The sequence below is a fragment of the Marmota flaviventris genome, chromosome 17 (assembly GCF_047511675.1).
Source record: "Marmota flaviventris isolate mMarFla1 chromosome 17, mMarFla1.hap1, whole genome shotgun sequence".
Classification (NCBI taxonomy): domain Eukaryota; kingdom Metazoa; phylum Chordata; class Mammalia; order Rodentia; family Sciuridae; genus Marmota; species Marmota flaviventris.
The window spans coordinates 29,751,949-29,774,699 of NC_092514.1; the positions used below are offsets into that span (position 1 = coordinate 29,751,949).

At 38.7% G+C, this 22,751-nt stretch overlaps 1 pseudogene; it reads right to left on the reverse strand.

The window, feature by feature from the left end:
- Window positions 1-17,486: 17,486 nt before the first annotated feature.
- Window positions 17,487-18,454, reverse strand: LOC139702491 (olfactory receptor 2T3-like; annotated as a pseudogene).
- Window positions 18,455-22,751: the final 4,297 nt, after the last annotated feature.

Below are 22,751 nucleotides of genomic sequence, written 5' to 3' on the forward strand. Positions count from 1 at the left end.
ATCAATCTCTCCTCTTCTGGCCCTATTTACTCCTGTCCCTTGCCTCTATTGATAAATGATTTTATATAATTATGGGTTACAGTGTGAAGCTTATAAATATAGTCATACTGCACATGATGACTTTAAGTCAATGATGGGCTAAACATACAAGGGTGGTTCCATAAGTCTATATTATTGAATGACATCATAGTTGTGTTATTGTAAGTATATTCAGTGATGTTTATCATTGTTAGCACAATGATAAAGTTGCTAACAACACACTACAAAGAACATGACCCAGCAAAAGCTGTCTTTAAGAATTCAGAATTTATGGGAAAATATGAACTTTACTAAGTAAACAAATACTAGACCTGCCCTATAGAAAATACTAAGGAAAATTCATTAAATGGAAACAAAAGTCTACCAGTTAGTAGCATAAAACTCAAAGGAGTTTAAAACCCAATGGTATAAGTAATACTGAGCAATATTCAGAATACTCTGAGACTGTGAAAGCAGTGAAGTAATTTTATACCTAGTACAAGGGGCAAATAACAAATTATTAATTGCAGCAATCATTGAAAAAAACTGTCAAAAGATATATATTACAAAATGATGTAAATTCAGACATTAAAAACTCAAAATATAAGAGTTTCAGTGTAAAGTTGTTATTTTAAGTCCAAGTTAAGTTGCTGTCCATTTGGAATCAGCTATTACAAATGTAAGATCTTTTCTGTACCCCCAGTGGGAACAGTAAGGGAAAGATCTCTATGAGACACACAAAGAAAAATAAAAAAACAAAAGAAAAATAAAAAAAACATTCAAAACGTACCACTCCAGAAAACCATCAAATCACTAAGGAAGGCAACAAGAGTGGAAGAAGCATAATATCTACAAAAACACTAAGCAAATACCAAAACAATAATAGTAGTGAGTCCATATCCATCAATAATAACCTTGAATAAAGAAAATAGATTAAATTATTAAATAAAAAGACATTGAGTGAATGTACAAGACAAAAAACAAACACACAAACAAACAAAAAACCAAGACTCACCTCTAAGCTTCCTATAAGAGACACTTCACTTTTGAAGACACACTGAGATTGAAAGTGAAAAGATAGAAAAAGATATTCTATACAAATATTTATGCAAAAAAGAGGAGAGGGAGCAATATGTTTATCTGACAAAATAAACATTAAATAGAAACTATCAAAAGAGACAAAGGACATTATGTACTAATAAAATGATCAAGTTGTCAAGAAGATATAACAATTTTAAGTATATATGGAATTAACAATGGGACACCTAACAATGTGAAGCAAATCCTTTTAGGCCATTTAATAGGGGATCTCAGCACAGCACTTTCAGTATTGGACAGTATCCAGACAGAAAATCAATAAGGAAAACTGGACTTCAACAACATTTTAGAGAAAATGGAGCTATTGGACATATAGAGAACATTTCATCCAACAGCAACAGAAGAGATGTTCTTCTCAAATGCACATGGAACATTCTCCATATCATATGTTAGGCTAAAACACATCTTAGCAAACTTAAGAAGACTGAAACCATACAAAAGGCCTTTTCTGAATTCAATGCTCTGAAACTAGAACTCAATAATGAGCAATTTCAGAAAATTCACAATTACATGGCAATTAAGCAACATGATTCTGTGCAACTAGTGGGTCAGTGAAGAAATTAAAAGGGGAATTTAAAAATATCTTGAGGCAATGAAAACAATATCTTGAGGCAATGAAAAAATTATGGGATGTAGCAAGAACAGTTGTAAGATAACAGTTCTTTGCAATAAACACCTATATCCAGGAAGAAGTAAAATAAACTACTTTATACTTCAGGAAAATAGGAAAAGAACAACAAATCTTAGTTTGTTAGCAAAGCAAGGGTATAATAAATATCAGATCGAAATAAATGAAATAGAGGCTAGGAAAACAATACAGTGAAACAATATCTATGAAACAGAGTTTGTTTTTTGAAAAAATAAAATTAACAGACAATTAGCAGTCTAGACTGATGGAAGGAAAATGAAGTGAATCAAATAAAATCAGCAATGAAAAAATAAACCTTATAACTGCCTCCTCAGAAGTACAAAGGATCATGAGATGGTTATGAACAATTATATGCCCCAAATTGGATACCCCAGAGGAAGTGGATAAATTGCTAGACCCAAAGAACCTACTAAGATCAAATCACAAAGAAGCAAACAAATTTGAAAAGACAAATAATGAAGAGAAGAGATGGAGTTGGTTAAAAAAAGTCCCATCAAAGGAAGGCCTAGGACCTGAGGGTTCCACTGTTGAATTCTACAAAACATATTAAGACCTAATATAAATTCTCCACAACTCTTCAAAAAATTGGAAGAGGGAGAAATATTTCCAATTTTTACAAAACCAGAGTTACCATGAAATTATAGTCTGACAGGAACTTCCCGACAAAAGAAAACTATAGGCTAATATGCTTGATGAACACGGGTGCAGAATACTCAGGTGAGTTCCACAGCACATTAAAAAAAAATTATTCATCATGACCAAGTGAGATTTATCTCTGAGATGGAAGGATGGCTCAGCATTTGCAAATCATAAAAGGGATACACTTCATTAACAAAACAAAGGACAAAAAATCATGTGATCATCCCATTAGATGCAGGGAAAACATGAGAAAATTCAACATCTTTTCATGATAAAAATCACAACTAGTTAGGTATAGGAGGAATGTATCTCAACACAATAATGGTAAAGATATGGGAAACCCACAGTGAGCTTCATAATTGAACAAGGAAAAGTTCAAGAGTGTTTATTCTAAGATCTATAATAAGACAAAGATGTCCATTTTCATCACTCTTGCTCAAGATAGCACTGGACCATGCAAATGACAGTAGAAAGAAAAATGAGGCATCCAGATTGGGAAGGAAGAAGTAAAATGATCTCCATTTGCATATGATATGATCTTTTGTATTGGCATATACTAATTTATAGAAAAATGGGTTTCAGTTTAGAATATTTGTACATGCATATAGCACTTGATTATTTTCTGTTGCTCTCCCATTACTCACTCCTCTGATCCCCTTCCTCTTTTCTAATAGTCTCTCTTTTCCTTTCATGCCATCATTTTTATTTTTTCTAGATTTCACATATGAGAGAAAGCATGTGATACTTAACCTTTTTTAGTCTGGCTTATTTTGCTTAATATGAAACTCTTCAGTTCCATCTATTTTCTTGCAAATGACATGATTTCATTTTTCTTTGTGGCTGAAAGAAAAATAAAATTATGTCATTTGTGTATGTATACTACATTTTATTTACCACTTAATCTATTGACAGGCACCTAGACTAATTCCACAACTTGGAAATTGTGAATTGTGTCACAATACACATTGCTATATGTGTATCCCTCAAGCACTGACTTAAACTTTTTTTGGTAAATGCTAAGGAGTGGGATAGCTGAATCACATGGTATTTTGATTTTTAGGTTTTTGCGGAATCTCCAAACTGATTTTCATAAGGGCCATACTAGTTTATATTCCCACCAACAGAATATAAAAATCCCGTTTCTCTCAACTTCTTACCAGCATTTACTGTTATTTTTGTTCTTGATGAATGTCATTCTGTCTGGAATGAGATGGAACTCATTGTAGTTTTGATTTGCATTTCTTAGATGCTAAATATATATAAATGCTGGCCAGTTTACTACTACTAGTACTACTACTCCTACTACTACTACTACCACCACTACTACCACCCCTCCTCCTCCTCCTCCTCCTCTTCTTTTTCTTCTGTCCTTCCTTCTTTCCTTTTTTGATAAGTATATTTTTAGTTCATTTTCCCCCTTCTTGATTAGGGTTTTCGTTAAATGTTGTTTTTTGTATACTTGATATATTCTGCATATTTATCCTCTGTCAAAAGAAAGGCTGGCAAAGATGTTTTCTCTTTTTTTAATTGGTTGTTCAAAACATTACAAAGCTCTTGACATATCATATTTCATACATTAGATTCAAGTGGGTTATGAACTCCCATTTTTACCCCAAATACAGATTGCAGAATCATATCGGTTACACATCCACATTTTTACATAATGCCCTATTAGTAACTGTTGTATTCTGCTACCTTTCCTATCCTCTACTATCCCCCCTCCCCTCCCCTCCCATCTTCTCCCTCTACCCCATCTACTGTAATTCATTTCTCTCCTTGTTTATTTTCCTATTCCCCTCACAACCTCTTACATGTAATTTTGTATAACAGTGAGGGTCTTCCTCCATTTCCATGCAATTTCCCTTTTCTCTCCCTTTCCCTCCCACCTCATGTCTCTGATTAATGTTAATCTTTTCTTCCTGCTCTTCCTCCCTGCTCTGTTCTTAGTTGCTCTCATTATATCAAAGAAGACATTTGGTATTTGTTTTTTAGGGATTGGCTAGCTTCACTAAGCATAATCTGCTCTAGTGCCATCCATTTCCCTGCAAATTCCATGATTTTGTTATTCTTTAGTGCTGCGTAATACTCCATGGTGTATAAATGCCACATTTTTTTATCCATTCATCTATTGAAGGGCATCTGGGTTGGTTCCACAGTCTAGCTATTGTGAATTGTGCTGCTATGAACATCGATGTGGCAGTATCCCTGTAGTACGCTCTTTTAAGGTCTTCAGGGAATAGTCCGAGAAGGGGAATAGCTGGGTCATATGGTGGTTCCATTCCCAGCTTTCCCAGGAATCTCCATACTGCTTTTCAAATTGGCCACACCAATTTGCAGTCCCACCAGCAATGTACAAGAGTACCCTTTTCCCCACATCCTCGCCAGCACTTATTGTTGTTTGACTTCATAATGGCTGCCAATTTTACTGGAGTGAGATGGTATCTTAGGGTGGTTTTGATTTGCATTTCTCTGACTGCTAGAGATGGTGAGCATTTTTTCAAGTATTTGTTTGATTGATTGTATGTCCTCCTCTGAGAAGTGTCTATTCAGGTCCTTGGCCCATTTGTTGATTGGGTTATTTGTTATCTTATTGTCTAATTTTTTGAGTTCTTTGTATACTCTGGATATTAGGGCTCTATCTGAAGTGTGAGGAGTAAAAATTTGTTCCCATGATGTAGGCTCCCTATTTACCTCTCTTATTGTTTCTTTTGCTGAGAAAAAACTTTTTAGTTTAAGTAAGTCCCATTTGTTGATTCTTGTTATTAACTCTTGTGCTATGGGTGTCCTATTAAGGAATTTGGAGCCCGACCCCACAATATGTAGATCGGAGCAAACTTTTTCTTCTATCAGATGCAGTCTCTCTGATTTGATATCAAGCTCCTTGATCCATTTTGAGTTAACTTTTGTGCATGGCGAGAGGAGGGGATTCAGTTTCATTTTGTTGCATATGGATTTCCAGTTTTCTCAACACCATTTGTTGAAGATGCTATCCTTCCTCCATTGCATGCTTTTAGCCCCTTTATGAAATATAAGATAGTTGTAGCTTTGTGGATTAGTCTCTGTTTCCTCTATTCTGTACCATTGGTCCACCCGCCTGTTTTGGTACCAGTACCATGCTGTTTTTGTTACTATTGCTCTGTAATATAGTTTGAAATCTGGTATCGCTATACCGCCTGATTCACACTTTCTGCTTAGAATTGCTTTTGCTATTCTGGGTCTTTTATTTTTCCATATGAATTTCATGATTGCTTTATCTATTTTTACAGGAAATGCCGTTGGGATTTTGATTGGCATTGCATTAAACCTATAGAGAACTTTTGGTAATATCGCCATTTTGATGATGTTAGTTCTGCCTATCCATGAACAGGGTATATTTTTCCATCTTCTAAGATCTTCTTCTACTTCTCTTTTTAGGGTTCTGTAGTTTTCATTGTATAAATCTTTCACCTCTTTTGTTAAGTTGATTCCCAAGTATTTTATTTTTTTTGAGGATATTGTGAATGGAGTGTTTTTCCTCATTTCCGTTTCAGAGGTTTTGTCGCTGATATACAGAAATGCCTTTGATTTATGCGTGTTGATTTTATATCCTGCCACTTTCCTGAATTCATTTATTAGTTCTAGTAGTTTTTTTGTAGACCCTTTTGGGTCTTCTAGGTATAGAATCATGTCATCCCCAAATAGTGATAATTTAAGTTCTTCTTTTCCTATTTTTATGCCTTTAATTTCTTTTGTCTGTCTAATTGCTCTGGCCAGTGTTTCGAGAACTATATTGAATAGAAGTGGTGATAGAGGGCATCCCTGTCTTGTTCCAGATTTTAGAGGGAATGCCTTCAACTTTTCTCCATTCAGAATGATGCTAGCCTGAGGCTTAGCATAGATAGCTTTTACAATGTTGAGGTAAGTTCCTGTTATCCCTAGTTTTTCTAATGTTTTGAACATAAAGGGATGCTGTACTTTGTCGAATGCTTTTTCTGCATCTATCGAGATGATCATATGGTTCTTATCTTTAAGTCTATTGATGTGGTGAATAACATTTATTGATTTCCGTATATTGAACCATCCTTGCATCCCAGGGATGAATCCTACTTGATCATGGTGCACAATTTTTTTGATGTGCCTTTGTATCTGACTCGCCAGAATTTTATTGAGGATTTTTGCATCTAGGTTTATCAGAGATATTGGTCTGTAGTTTTCTTATTTTGAGGTGTCTTTGTCTGGTTTCAGAATCAGGGTGATGTTGGCCTCATAGGATGAATTTGGAAGAGCTCCCTCTTTTTCTATTTCCTGAAATAACTTGAAAAGTATTGGTATTAATTCTTCTTTAAAGGTTTTGTAAAACTCCGCTGTATACCCATCCGGTCCTGGGCTTTTCTTGGTTGGTAGTCTTTTGATTGCTTCTTCTATTTCATCCATTGATATTGGTCTGTTCAAATTGTGTGTATCTTCCTGACTCAGTCTGGGCAAATCATATGACTTAAGAAATTTATCGATGTCTTCACTATCTTCTATTTTATTGGAATATAGGTTTTCAAAATAATTTCTAATTGTCTTCTGTATTTCTGTAGCATCTGTTGTGATATTGCCTTTTTCATCCTGTATGTTAGTAATTTGAGTTCTCTCTCTTCTTCTCTTCGTTAGCATGGCTAAGGGTCTGTCGATCTTATTTATTTTTTCGAAGAACCAACTTTTAGTTTTGTTAATTTTTTCAATAGTTTCTTTTGTTTCAATTTTGTTGATTTCCTCTCTGATTTTAATTATTTCTTGCCTTCTGCTACATTTGCTGTTGTTTTGCTCTTCCTTTTCTAGGGCTTTGAGATGAAGTGTGAGCTCATTTATTTGTTGGTTTTTCCTTTTTTGGAGGAATGACCTCCAGGCGATAAATTTCCCTCTTAAAACTGCTTTCATTGTGTCCCATAGATTCCGATAAGTTGTGTCTGTATTTTCATTTATCTCTAAGAATTTTTTGATTTCCTCCTTTATGTCTTCTGTAACCCATTGATCATTCAGTTCATTTTCCATGTGATGTAGGATTTTTCCTTCCTTCTTTTATCATTGATTTCCAGTTTCATTCCATTATGATCAAGATAAAATGCATGGTATTATCTCCACCCCTTTATATTTCCTGAGTGTTGCCCTATGGCATAATATATGGTCTATTTTTGAGAAGGATCCATGTGCTGCTGAGAAAAACGTATATCCACTTGATGATGGTTGATATATTCTATATATGTCAGTTAAGTCTAGGTTATTGATTGTGATATTGAGTTCTATAGTTTCTTTATTCAACTTTTGTTTGGAGGATCTGTCCAATAGTGAGAGAGGTGTGTTGAAGTCACCCATAATTATTGTGTTGTGGTCTATTTGATTCTTGAACTTGAGGAGAATTTGTTTTATGAACGTCGCAGCACCATTATTTGGTGAAAGATGTTTTCTCATCCTGTAGTTTATCTGTTCACACTGTTGTTTCCTTTGCTTGGAGATGCTTTTTAATTTCATGCCATCTCATTTAATATATATCAATAAAAATAATGAATTTTAAATGATAAAGCTCTGTATAGTAAATAAAAGAAACTTGATTCCTACCTAGACAGACTTTTACAGAAATTGTTTTTCATTTAGAGTAACTATACAACACAGTCAACTGGCAACTTAACCAATAGATTATAACAAATAGTCTTTGTTCTAAAAGTTTATTTGCATAATCTTATTATTTAGAAATTGGAATAAACCACTGTAATAAGATGTCTCTAATGAATCAGGGTGAATATCCAGAAGAGATATAGCTGGGTCATATGCTGGTTCCATGCATAGTGTTTTGATGAATCTCTATACAGATTTCCATAGAGGTTGTATGAAATTAGAGTCCCACCAACAAGTGGGACTATCTACATCTTCTCTAGCATTCATTATGTATTTGTGTTCTTGATGACTGAAATTTTGACTGAGGTGAGATGCAATCTCAGTGTAGTTTTGATTTGTATTTCCCTAATTGCTAATGATTTTGAACGTTTTTTCATGTACTTGCTGGCCATTTTGTATTTCTTCTTTCTTGAGAAGTGTCTGTTTAGTTCATTAAACCATTTATTAATTGGTTATTTGATTTTGGGGTGTAAAATGTTTGAGTTTTTTATATTGTAGATATTAATCCTCTATCAGAAGAGGAGCTGGGAAAGATTTTATTCCATTCTATGGGTTCTCTCTTCACATTTCTAATTGTTTCCTTTGCTGTGTGTTTTAATTTGATGCTGTTTCATTTTTTAACTCTTGGCATTATTTCCTGAGCTTTAAGGGATTCTATAGAGAAAGTCATTGCTTATGTCTAAAAGCCTGAGTGTTGACCCTGTATTTCCTTCTAGGAGATACATAGTTTGAGGACTAATTCCTATGTCTATGATCCATTTGAGTTAATTTTTCGCACAGGGTGAGAGATAAGGGTCTCGTTTTTTTTTTTTTTTCCTGCCACTTACAGATAACCAGTTTTCCTAGCAGTTTTCCTTTCTTTTAAAGGCTGTCTTTTCTCCAATGTGTATTTTTGGCACCTTTGTCAAGGATCAGATGACTATATCTGTGTGGGTTTGTCTCTGTGCCTTCTATTCTGCACCATTGGTCTATGTGTCTGTTTTTATGCCTGTACCATGCAGTTTTTGTTACTATAGTTCTGTATTCTAATTTGAAGTCAAGTAGATGCTAAAGATGTATAAATGCTGGCCATGACTCCAGCATTGATTTTTTTTGTCTTAAAATGACTTTGAATATTCTGGGTCTTTTATTCTTCCAAATGAATTTTAGGACTATTTTTTTCTAGTTCTGTGAAGAATGCCATTGGTATTTTGTTTGGAATTGCACTGAATTTGTATATTTCTATTGGTAGTATGGCCATTTATCAATGTTAATTATCCATATCCATGAAAATGGGAGGTCTTTCTATCATTTGAGGTCTTCTTCAATTTCTTTCTTCAGTGTTTTTATAGTTTTTATTGTAGAGGTATTTTACCTCCTTTGTTGTTATTTATTCCTAGGTGTCTTATTTTTTTAGGCTATTGTGAATGGAATTGGAAAAACATTCTGTTGATGATGAACCCAAAGATATTGTTTTGTTGTGTAGTGTTCACCTTAATTCCAAAAGGACTTCATAGTGTATTTTCCCTGTGCTTTCCTTGGCTGAGATTAGTGGGACTGATGCTGTGCATACAGTGTTGGAGCCCGAGAGGTCTGATTACTCTGTAGGTTTTGCAAGACTGGGGTCCTTCTTGTTGTTCAGTCAGTATGTTGTAGAGAGTGAAGTATTTGGGGTGCACTTTCTCCAGTTTTGGAGGTTACTCCTCCAATTTTGTCAGTGATGTACATTCTGAAAGGGTGTAGGAGTGACCTGTGATGAGGTTTTTCATAGGTGCTATGTCCTTAACTGTTAATTCTTTCTACCATTGCTAATGGCATGAATGTCCAGAAGTGGGACTTTAGGCCCCTCTAGCTTTGTCCACTTGGAGCTGGGTCATCAGTTGATGGTTATCTCCTCTACTATTTAAGTTGAATATCCACCAGGGTTCAATTAGGGTTAGGTTGTGGTTGGAGTAAGGCATAGTTTCTCTCAACTGAACTCAGAGAGAAAGCAAACAGCCACACAATGTGTTTGAAGTCTTAGGATTTATCTGAGTAGCACTCAGGATAAAACAAGCAACAGTAACAACAACATAAAAACAAATAACATAAAGGCCAATGAATATCAACAGTAAGTACAATGTCAATAACAATAGAAATGAAAGGGGAAAAATAATCTAGAACACAATGAAAAATTCAAAATGAATAAGAATAAAATTAATAATAAAATGGGAATGAAAAAAGAAAGACTTAACAAACAAAAGAAATGAGAAAAGATAGAGATTAAATTGTATTAATCCAATTAAATTACTAAAACAATAAAATTAATTAAAAGTAAGAAAAGAATGAGAGGACAAAAAGAAAAAGAAATTTAAGGGAAAAAAAGAGAAAAAGGGAAACTTCCTTGTAGCCAGGGTACTGAGAGTGGAGAACTTCTTTCAGGAGCCCCTAATATTGTAATCTTCCAGATATGGGGTGAGTAGTGGTCATAGCTAAGGGAAATTGTAATTTCTCTCTGCTTTCACTAAACAGGTCAGTGCCATATGTAGGGAGAACCCTGCCCAGAGTCTTCCCTCAAAGCTGGTTAAGTTAATATTGTCTGTGGCAGCCCTGTATACACTCCAGAGGCATTTTGTATGCATACCAATCATGTGGTGTAAGTGGGAGCTGTCTGTAAGCCTTTTTACCTGATTGTTCTTCCAAAATTTTGTAGACTGGCCAAGTGGGTATACAAACTCACTCTGTACTCACTGCTGAGAGCTTAGGGAGAAGGCAAATGTTTGAACCACAGCATATTCCCAAATGCCTTGGTGTGCTAAAGCAAATAGACCACCATGTCACTGTGTTCTACCAGAGAGGGGCCCACAGTTACCAGGACAATGAAGGGCAGATAATTGACAATTATGTATTAAGAAAATCCATGAGTCCAAAAGAGACCACAAGGAGTCTTATCAGGCAGGCAAGGATCTGGAAAATGGAATCCAGAATGTCCAACCTTTCCCAGGCCTAGGTAACTATAATACCTTAAGGGAACTATTATATAAAAACTTGGGGAATCTTATTGAAGCTGATAAGCTTCATGAAAATGGGACTTGACATATCATAATGCCCTCCAGCCATAGTTAATTACAATCTCTGAAGGGAACTACTATTTCCAGTAGTAATTGCACTTTCTGTGACCAGGTTGCCATGACCTTCCTTCATCACTGAAACTTATTCATAATTACCCAACCAATCCTTGTTATCGGGACATCGAGAACCTCACAAAGTATACTGAGGGCTATTCACAGAGGGTAGTAAACCAATAAAGGGGATATGTGAAATCAACCCAGGGACAGGGGACTCAAAACCCTTAAAAACCCAACTTTGTTAGGGCCATGTTGACCTCCCAGAGGTGGCCCTAGTCAGATTGTCATAGTCATTTTTACCTCCATCTTTCCTAATGAACTCTGGCATGTTACTCTGTGTGACTCACTTGAAGTTCTTCCTACAATATTGCAAGAACTAGTGGCTAGAACCCCCATGGCTGTTTGGGCTCCTTGGGTTAATCTTCTCTGTAACAATAGGAGCCATCTGAATATTATTCTGGTTATAGCACTCTGAGAGATGGTCAGACATATAAGAGATTGTTCTGTAAAGCTAGTTTGTTATGCAGGAGGAGTCACATTCAGTTCAAACCCTAGTACTGGATTTAAAGCTTATAAGAACCATGGGTTTTTCCCTAGGGCTAGGATTGCCTGTCTACTATTATCATCAATGTTGGCTGCCCTCTCCAGCTTATCTGATGCTTAGCTTGAGGTTCTTCTCCCCTGCTATGGAGATGTGTTTGAAGTTTCAGATTGCTTTGTATTATATCTGAGTTTCCTTTCTGTTTCTCTGTTTAGTGTTCCTATCACCTATTTGTTGGTATCCAGAGCTCTTCTCTTTTTTTGCTTCAGAATACAGTTTCTCTTTAGTTGCCCTGACACTTCTTACTTGCAGAGTCACACAGAAAATACTTCTATTCCTCCATCTTACCTCAGAAGTCCCCTTGTGAGGGCTGATTATGTATCTCATTGGGAGAGGGCTTGCCTTGTATGCACCAGACCCTGGGTTCAATCCCCAGCACCAGAAAAAAATAATAAAAAGTCTATGATGCTTGAATGTGAGTGGCATCTTATAGACATGTTTTCTCTTTCAATTCTGAGCAATTGGTGTCCCCTCTCTTTAATTTTTAGCCTGGCTGTAGGATTTTCAGTTTTATTTATCTTTTCAGAGATCTGGCTTTTGGTTTCATTGTTCTTCTCTACTGATTTTCCTCTTTTTAAAAAAATTTTAATACTTATTTATTAGTTTTTGGCGGACACAACATCTTTGTATGTGGTGCTGAGGATCGAACCCGGGCCGCATGCACACCAGGCGAGTGTGCAACGGCTTGAGCCACATACCAGCCCCTGAGTTTCCTCTTTTCAATCATAAATTTCTTTTCTCGATTAATTCCCTCTTGTTTCTAGGTTCCCAAGATAGAAATGTGTATGACTGATTTCAGATTGTTCCTTTAAAAATATATATCTATTCAATTTTATAAATCTCTTTCCAAGAACTGCTTTTGCTGCATCCCTCTAGTTTTCATAAGTTGTGTTTTCATTTTCATTTAGGTCAAAATATATTTAGGGATTATTGTCTTATTGTAAAATTGACCTCTTTGCTACTATATAGTGGGAAAGGCGAAGAAAAAGAACTCAAACATATACTTATTGAAAAGAAAGAAATAAACAATTTCTATTAAAAAATAACATGTTTGAATATGAAGAATCTGTAGGAATCTAAAACAATGTGCTAAAACTAATAAGTGAGTTCAATAAGGACATAAGATATGAGGTTAACCTATTAAAATGTTGTAATTTTTGTATGTGAATATATAATATTAGTAAATTAAAGTTATATCAAATAGCAATGGACAGAAATTGGGAAAAAAAAACCTAAAACACCCATTAAAATAAGACTAAGTTCTTTAACATTTAAGTACAAATCTTACACTATCTATGTCTCCTCCTTTTTCTGTAGGTGATACATTCCAAGACCCCCAGTGGTTACTGAAATTATAGATAGTATTGAATTGTATACATACTGTTATCTTGTACTATACATATATGGAATTTAATTTATAAATTAGGCATAGGAAGAATTCCCAAAATAACTAAGAATAAAATAGAACAATTGTAATAATATACTGGAAGAAGAGTTATGTGAATGTGATCTGTCCCTCTCTAAAAATATGTTAACTGTAGTGTACTCATTGTTCTATTTGTGATGTGATGATGCAATGCCTCTCCATTGAGATGAAGTGAGGTGAATGATGAAGGCATGAAGAATTAGGTTACTATATGAAGTTTAGTAGAAAACAGGCCCTGGGAAACCGCCACATCAAACTGATACCTGAGATGGCTACTGAGTGACATAAGTGTTTAGCAGTTACAGTGTGGATATACCAGACAGAGGATGATTCATATCCCTGGCAGGATACAGTGGGACAACAAAGATTTCATCATGCTACTCAGAATGGCATGTGTAAATATAAAACTTATGAATTGTTAATTTTTAGAATATTCCATGTAATTTTTTTTTTAACCATGGTTGTATACAGGTGACTAAAGCCATGGAAAATGGAAACACAAAGGGGGAACTTCTGTATGTATAAGATCTATATCTTTAAAAATATGAAACACTGATTTAAGACATTAAGACTTTAGAAATGGATATACTATTTTTCTGAAGTAGAAGACTCAGTATTTGTTAGATGTTGATACCTCAAAAATTCATGCTAATCATGAATCCAATAGGAATTTTTGTGTTTAAATTGAATATAACATTTATGTGTAAATAACATTTATGTGTAAAGCAAACAAACTAAGAATCAAAATCAATTTTGTAAGAGAGGAACCAAGAGGGAGAACTCATACTGATTGGCTTCCAGTCTATTAAGTGACAATAATCAGGGAAGTATGATATTAGAAAAAAATCAAATATACATCAGTATGGAGAATACAGATACCACAGAGAATGTACAAATAGATCTACTCTTATATTCTTCACTGATATTTGAGAAAGTGCTAAGGCACTTCAATGGAAAGTAGCTTTTACTACAAATGGAAAAAATAAGATTTTCATATGCAAAAACAAAATTTAAAAAGTTAACCTCACTCTGCCCTTCTTACTCTATAAAATAACTCAAAATGGGTCACAGACCTGGGATGGTGTTGTGGCTCAGTGGCAGAACACTTGCCTAGCACATGTGAGGCACTGGGTTCCATCCTCAACACCACATAAAAATAAATAAATAAAATAAAGGTATTGTGTCCATCTACAACCAAATTAAAAAAAATGGATCGTAGATCTTAAGGTTCATGTGAATATTGAGGTGATTTCCTATGACATCTTTCTCTGGAGTCAGAGAAATCCCAGAGCAAAAAAATTAGAAGCAGGTGGAGAAGGATTGAAGTGAGGTGTTGTCAAGTTGCATTTACTAAAGCTGGTTGATTATAGTACAGAGTTGGATACTGCAGCTGTGACTTAAGTAAAAGATGAGACTGATGCACCTAAAATGGTGTACCACAGTATGTAGTTCTCAAAGTTTGGTTCTTTTACCAGGATATGTAGAAACTGTTTCACTGAATTGGAAATTGAGCCCACCATGCATCCATTTTTTTTATTCTTATGGAAAACAATATACCAAAAGCAGAGGTGTCATTCTATCTGGGATGACTGATACTCACAGCATGAGAAATCCTGTTAGCTCTACATACCTGGAACAAGGAGGACTGTGTCTGAAATCTTGGGGCATTTCTTTGGTATCACATACTATTTTCATGTCCAAAAATAAATGTTAATATAATCTATAACAACCCCCAAAAGAAAAGATGAATGAGGATGAAAAGGATAATTTTGAGGAGGACAATTCATATTATGAACCTAAGTAAACAAACAAACAAACAAAAAACCTCATGCAGCTGGTGATTTATACAAGCGAAACCTGGAACAAGTAGTGAAGAGTGAATAAATGTCAGCTATAGCCTTGTGATCAATTGCAGGGACATAGAACATAGTATTAGGAGGACACATAGGGAGAGTGGCTGGGATGATGGTGGGTACTATTAATGTTTTTTCAGAGGTAAGGAGGCATAAGTGACTGACTAGGGTGGGAATCTGGGCCTATCTTTATCTATCTTGACCTAAGGAACAGTTGAATATGATCTGGTGGAGTTCATTTTTTCTCTTATACCTGCCTTTTCCATATATTGAAATACATGGAAAATGGGGTCATAGAAGTCTGATCCTTGTTAGCATTGTAATCCCATTACCTAGGGCTGTTTGATGTGAATCATGTTGTATTTTGAGACCGCCATTGGGGAATCTTTCCCTAGCAGTTGTCTTTCTTAGTGGTATTAGGATTCAAATACTTGCTAACTAGAGTTCATCTATTTCTCCCATGCTCCCCCTCCCTACCCCACTATAAATCAGCCTCCTTATATCAGAGAAAACATTCAGCATTTTTTTTGGATTAGCTAACTTCATTTAGCATTATCTTCTCCAATGCCATCCATTTACCTGCAAATGCCATGATTTTAATCTCTTTTATTGCTGAGTAAAATTCCATTGTGTATACATGCCACAATTTTTTTTTATCCATTCATCCACTAAAGGGCATCTAGATTGGTTCCATAGTTTAGCTATTGTGAATTGTGCTGTTATAAACATTGATGTGGCTATGTCCCTGTAGTATGCTGATTTTTAAGTCCTTTGGGTATAGACCTAGGAGAGGGATAGCTGGGTCAAATTGTGGTTCCATTCTTGGTTTTCCAAGGAATCTACATACTGCTTTCTATATTGGCTGCACCAATTTGCAGTCCTACCAGCAATGTATGAGTGTGCCTTTTCCCCCATATCCTCACCAACATTTATTGTTGTTTGTCTTCATAATAGCTGCCATTCTGACTGGAGTGAGATGATATCTTAGAGTAGTTTTGATCCAAAGTACATGTATGAAGACACGAATTGGTGTCAACATACTTTATATCAACTAGAGATATGAAAAATTGTGCTGTATATGGGTAGTAAGAATTGTAATGCTGACATTTTTTAAAAAATCAATAAAAGGATTCAAATCCACTGATGGCTTCTTGTGTAAACTCTAAATCTTCTAAGATATTTAAAATCATCTGCAGTCTGGCTTTTGACATCTTTTGTGGCTTCTGCAAAAACTGTTCTTCACCTCCCAAAATATAGGCTCCAGTTACACAAAACACTCCATTCCTTAGATGGGAAAAGTTTAAGCTTGCATCCCTGACCTTCCCTCCATCCTACCTTTTCCCTAGAGTATACACAGGTGTGATCGGTGACCTTAATCAGTCATCACTACAGGACTCTGAGAGAATTTGTCTTGGTGAGGTACAGGGTAATTATTTTGACTTTAATGAGCTCCTCCAGGATGTGGACTCCTCTGGGACACAGAGCCCCTTAGGACCAGGGATGAGTAGAATGAGGGATATGAGCAGGGACAGTGCTTACATAGGTGATGACTACAGAGGCTATGACTTCATATGCCCATAATGAATAAAGGGGGGCAAGATCTTGGTCTGGGCTCTAGAGTTACCTTCAGACACTGGGTAATTTGTCAGGGTCATGAAGAAGACTGAGTGTCCTTCCACCCTGAGAGTTTTGATTTCCCAGTTTGTATGATGTTCTGCAGGATATATTTTCAGGTATGCTATTTTTCTCCTTTTCCATATCATTATCTCCCAAGACTTTTCTTTTACCTGTAAAATTAGATGAACCTATTATCTCCCTGGACTTTAATAATTAATGACTTTTTTTCAGTAGTATTAAAACCACTGGTGTTTATTCCATAAAGCTCACTTTTAAAAAGTTTGTTCTTTTTAGATATACCATGACAGTAGAGTGTATTCTGACATACCATACATACACAGAGTATAACTTATTCTAATTAGGGCCCATTCTTGTGGTTGTACATGATGTGAAGAATCAAAGCTCACTTTTAACATTGAGAAAACTACTCTCCTCTGTACTTATTGAGGCACGGTATCAGACTGCTGGGTGCCCATGGCTGTCGCAGATCAGTGATGGCTTATAGGGTAGTCGAGAGAGAGGGAGCAGCCAATGGCCCCTCCAGGGCTCTGCAAGGTCTGAGGTCTGCACAGCGAGTCTCTGTTAGGGCTAAGGCTGGCACCTAGGTCTCACAGATATTATCCGTGAACCCAGGATGGAGGGAGGTTAGAAAAAGATGCTAGGTCAACTAAAGTGACAGTTTTAAATGGATTTCAAGAAGTAAAATACACTGAGATAAACAGGATAAATAAGCAGAGTGGAGGAGAAGCTCCAGGCAGGGGAGTGGGACTGAGGGAGGGATCCACATTGGGCCCTGGGTCCCAAGGACAACAGACAGGAGAGATCAGGAGAGGAGGAGGGACAGAGGAGAGAAGCAGGCTCACTCCCAGTCACTCCCTCTTAGGTTTCCTCTCACGACCCTTCGGCAGCACCACCTTGACTGAACCAGGCTCCTCAGAGTCAACGTGATGTCTTTGTTGTGGAGGCTGTAGATGAGGGGGTTCAGCAAGGGAGTGAGGATGGTGTAGAAGGCTGACACCATCATATCCTGCTGCGCTGTGTGATAGGAGCTGGGGAGCATGTAGGTGTAGACAGCGGCACCAAAGAAGAGCAACACCACGGTCATGTGGGAGGGGAAGTGGCCAGCGCCTACCTGCAGCCCTTGGCTGAGCTTGTCCTGCGGATGAGGAGCAGGATGAGGGTGTAGGAGCTGGAGATGACCAGGGTGGGCACGAGGAGCATGAGGATGCAGCACAGGTATAGGAGCATCTTGTAGAGGGAGACGTCAGAGCAGGAGAGCCTCAGCAGGGCAGGGGTCTCACAGAAGAAGCTCAGGATCTTCCTGGACTTGCAGAAGGGGAAGCTCATGGTGATGGGGGTAAGCAGAAAGCCATCCAGTGTTCCCAGGAACCAGCATCCAGACACCATCAGGCGGCAGACCTTGTGGTTCATCAACAGTGGGTAATGCAGAGGTCTACAGATGGCAGCATATCGGTCGTTGGCCATGGCCGACAGAAGAAAACATTCAGCTCCTGCCAGGGTCAGGTAGAAGAACATCTGGATCCCACAGCCTGTGGAGGAGATGATATGGTCTCCTGTGACCTGGCCCACCAGCATCTTGGGCACGGTCACAGAGATGTACATGAGATCCATGAGAGACAGCTGGCTGATGAAGGAGTACATGGGGGTCCAGAGGCAGGGCTCTGAGTGGATGAGAAGAATGAGGAGGGCGTTCCCAACTAGGGCCATTAAGAAAATGATGAAGGTCATAGTATAAACGAGCGTGGCATTTGGGGTGTCCCCAAAGAGCCCCACAAGGATGAAACTGGTGCCCAAGTTTGATTCCATGAAATTTCCTTCCCTGCATGCATATCTATCAGGTAGTTTCACCTAAGAAGAACAGTAAGGGCTGTGACTTTACCTCCATCACACCTGCGTGACTGTCCTAGTGAGCTTTGGGTAAGACATGTACCTTGAGCTATTTCTCCAAAAGCTATTTCTCCAGTTTAACTGGGTTAAACTGAGGTGGAATCCTAAGTTTAAATCTTAGGGAACTGAAGCTGTGTGCAGCCCCAAGTAACTGGATTAAGCAAGCTGGATTAAGCTGCTCCTGAATCTTGGGACCCGCTGGCTCATCCAGGACTCAGTGCTGGAAGTCACAGTGAGGCATCTGTCAACATTAATAATATAAATAGAGCTAAAATCATACCCCAAACCTTCTGAAAACTTGTAGTCTCCTCCAGTATTCTCTCCTCATATGTCTCCATCATGGTAGGGCAGGGAGCAGAAATGGCTGGCCACCCTCAAAATCCACATGAAGTCTAAGGGTTTTAATCCACTAACCATCCTGCAGTGACATGATATGTATAAGAAATGGCAGAAATAAAAGTTGGAGATGCCCTAAATAGTAACTATTTATTTTGAAAACGAATTAAGCACTTCTTTTTCCTTCTTGGGATGCCATTTCTCCCCTAAGATAGTGCTGGGAGCCCAACATTCCATGTGCAATGACTCCGTGAGTGAATGTAGTTGAAGGACCAGGGGAAGCAGTTGTTCTAAAACTCAGCTCTGCAGCCTCAACCTGTCCCAGGGAACCCTCTAGCCCTGCATTCCACTCGGAAAACCAGTAGAGTCCTCCCCTGGTATCCACAGCTTTGCTCAGGAACAGCTTCACCTGAGATGCACCTGCAGGTGTTCAGCTGACTGGCTGAAAACACACTGGGCATGTGGACAATTGTCCTGCACTCTGAGTTAAGGAGATGTCAGGCTGCAGACCACTGAGGGGTGGGAGTTCCATGACTGGCCAAGGCTAGTCAGCCCAGGGCTGCTGCAATCCCAGGGCAGAGCAGCACATAGAGAAAAGTCACACAGCAGCCGAGATGCAGGTACACACAAAGCAAAACACAGTGAACGGTCAGGCGGAAAAAGTGAGCGTTCAGGAAAGTTCAAGTGGGAATCATGCAGGAGACAGCAGCAAGGATCAGCATTCACAGTGTTCCCTGGTCACCTGCCCAATGCAGAGTTCAGAAAACTTGGGCAGGGCAAGCCTGTGCTTCACTCCTCAGCTCTCCAGTGAGTGAATCTACACCACAGCAGCCCAGTGAAGCTGTCCCCATCCTAAAGCCAGGCAACTGGGTACATTTAGGAGGCAAGTAGGGAGTTACATCAGCAGCTTCTTCACCTGAGGGAGCTGAGGTGAGCACCTGCTGTGTGACCTTCACCTGCTGAGCAAGCGTGGATCAGCTCCCTGGGGGAACCGAGGAACCTGCAGCCACCACTTGTCATCTATCCATCTTCCCCATGCTCGGCCTGCACTCTGACCAGGCATCCACAGTCCCAAGCTTCTCCAGAGGTTCACCTTTCTGACTTTTGTTGCTGTTGTGCTTTTGATTTGTTTTCCAGTATATTGTAACTTTCCACTCACAAGAAACATGGGAGTTGCACATATTTGCCGTTTTTGAGGTGAAGCTATAAAATACTCCATCTTGGGGGCTGGGGTTATAGTTCAGTGATAGAGTACTTGCCTAGCATATATGAGGCCCTGGGTTCAATCCCCAGCTCCACATGAAACTAAATAAACAAAATGAAGTTATTGTGTCCATCTACAACTAAAAAATATTAAAAAGAAAAAAAACCTCCATCTTTTTCAGGAGGATATGGCATATTTTTTAAAAGCATTTTTTCCAGTTTAAAATCATGTTTTCATATTTGATATTTATGAAGCCTCACTCTATAAAATAAATCTGAATTTAAGAAAGGCAGGATCATGCAGAATATACTCAGAACATAATCAGAGTAGAAACCCAGACAGGATTAAAGGTCCTATCTTTTCTCTCCTTCTTAGTCTGTAACCGCTTCTGTGTACCACCCCAAAATTGCTTCAAGTACTCTTCAATACAATCAAGCATTCCCTTCAGTACCCTAATCAAGCAAGGGTAGGGACTCCACATGCCTTCTCCATGCCACCTGGCAGACTTGTAATCCCATAGTAGGGTCACATGAAACCCATTCACCGTTTGTAACAGTCTCCTAGTTGTGTCCAACTTCACTCCATAAGCCCCAAAGTTCAAAGGAACTTGTGCCTGACATGTTAAAATCAAAACAGCTTCCCACCATCCCTTCTAATTCTGCGTGAGTGGCCAACCACACAGACACCGGGCTGTGTGGAGGAGACCAGGGGCAGGTGTAGATTACAACTGCAAAGGGCATCGGGCTAAAGCTGCAGCCCAGCTGCCCTCCTTGCTTCTGACTGTGTAATCTCAGGGTGGGGGCTCTGAGGAAGTGCTTGGAGAAGGGCTACGGCTGCCAACGCTCCCTGCCTCTCCAGTGCTGCTCTAGGAATGTTCTATCCTCAACTTTTAGAGGAGCCACAGTCAACTCACATCCTGAGGAAAGTCCTTTCCAGGATTCTTGTGGACATTTGTCTGTTGCTCTCAGTTCCATATGGTGGCTTTAGTTGAGCACAATCTTGATGACAGCTACCAACCAGCTCTGGGGAAATTACGTGGATTCTGGTGGTGACGTCTGCACAGGGGCAAATGCTCTTGGCTCCTCTTCAGCTTTAATGTATTGAGTCACAAAGGAAGAACTGGCGTGCTAGCCTAGATCCAGTACCTCGATGGTGCTTCTAATTTAAACTGTCCTATCCATGTCCACTATCAACTGTCACTCCCCGAACTCCTGCCTCAATCCCCCTGCCTAAAACCCAAAGGTCTCTTGATCCATGACACCTCCTGATAGAATCCTCCCTTTCCGTAACTCTTGTATGTCCCTATACGTTTTTTTCATAGTTGGTTACGAATTACATATGCAATTGTATTCTTTTTCCTTCTGAACTAAAAAAAAAAAAAAAAAAAAATAAGCAGCCATATGTAAAAAGAAATCTGAGTGAATTCAGGAAATTCTTTCAAAAAAATAGAACTTAGAGTTTTACTTTTTATCTACTAGATTTTAACATTTTTCATTTTAATTAGCATATTAATATATATATATTTCATTAATTAGAGTACTTAACTTTATAATTTTGTAATCATCTTCAGTGAGACATCTGAGGCTCAAGGTAAACTTTAATATGATGATGTGCTTCTGCACCAGCTCCCAGCCCAAGGAGTGGGACTGAGCCTCCTTGTGGGTATTCTAAATGCTAAAGGGGGAGCCAGACAGTGGAAGTTAGAGGGGAGGGGGAGATAACGTGAGCACAGAGCAAGTGGGGGCTAGGGGGACAGGAACTGCAGGCTGCTGGGGAGGAGGCTCCCATTCGCGGTGCTGACTTGAGGGTGAAAGTAGGAGGAGCTCCCGGCTCCACCCTGCTGGTAAGACTGGGGAGGGCACAGCTTTCATGTGGTGACAGCACCTTTTCTGCCCTGAGTCTGGCAGGATGCTCCATACACCTGATGTCATGGACCATCTGCCTCCAGTCTGTAAGAGAGCCATGATTGCCTCAGTTTCCAAATGGCAAAGTGTGCTCAGGGGGTTTATGTGACTTTGCCAGTGGTACCTAAGCAACAAGGGGCAGGGCATGTACCAGAACCCAGGCCCATCTGCTCCTGGGCCCATACTCTGTGTGGTACTAGCAGCACCCTCCAGGGGAGGACACAGACAGTAGCTGCTCAAGGAGGGACTGGGACCTGTCCTGTTGCCTGTGAGGATGTTCTGCCTGGGTGTTCCAGTAAGATGACAGGTGCTGTCTACCAAGCAGTTGTCCCCAAGGGAGCACCATGAGTTAGTGGGCTCATTCAGAGACTTGGACATACCTAGATTTAAGTCAAATCTAGGAGCACACAGAAGCCTCTTTCTACAGAGCAGGGTAAAGCACAAGGCCAAGGTTGTCAAGATGAAAACCAAAGCCTCGACCAAGTCCAGGGCTGAGCTGAGCCAGGTCAAGACAAAACCAAATGCCAAGATAAAGGCCAGGGCAACCCTGTCCTAGACACACCTGAGCCAAGCTCAGCTGACATTGGATAGGCAGCAGGACCAGGTGTGCTGAGGCAGGGCCAGGTGTGGTGGTGCCGGGTACTTGCTCCCTCCACAGGCAGGTCTGGGATCATCCTGGGCCTGATGTTGGCTCTTGGCACATCAGTGTGTGGATCTTTAAAAAAATATATATGTATTTGTTGATGTGTGGTACCTGGTAGGGAATCCAGGG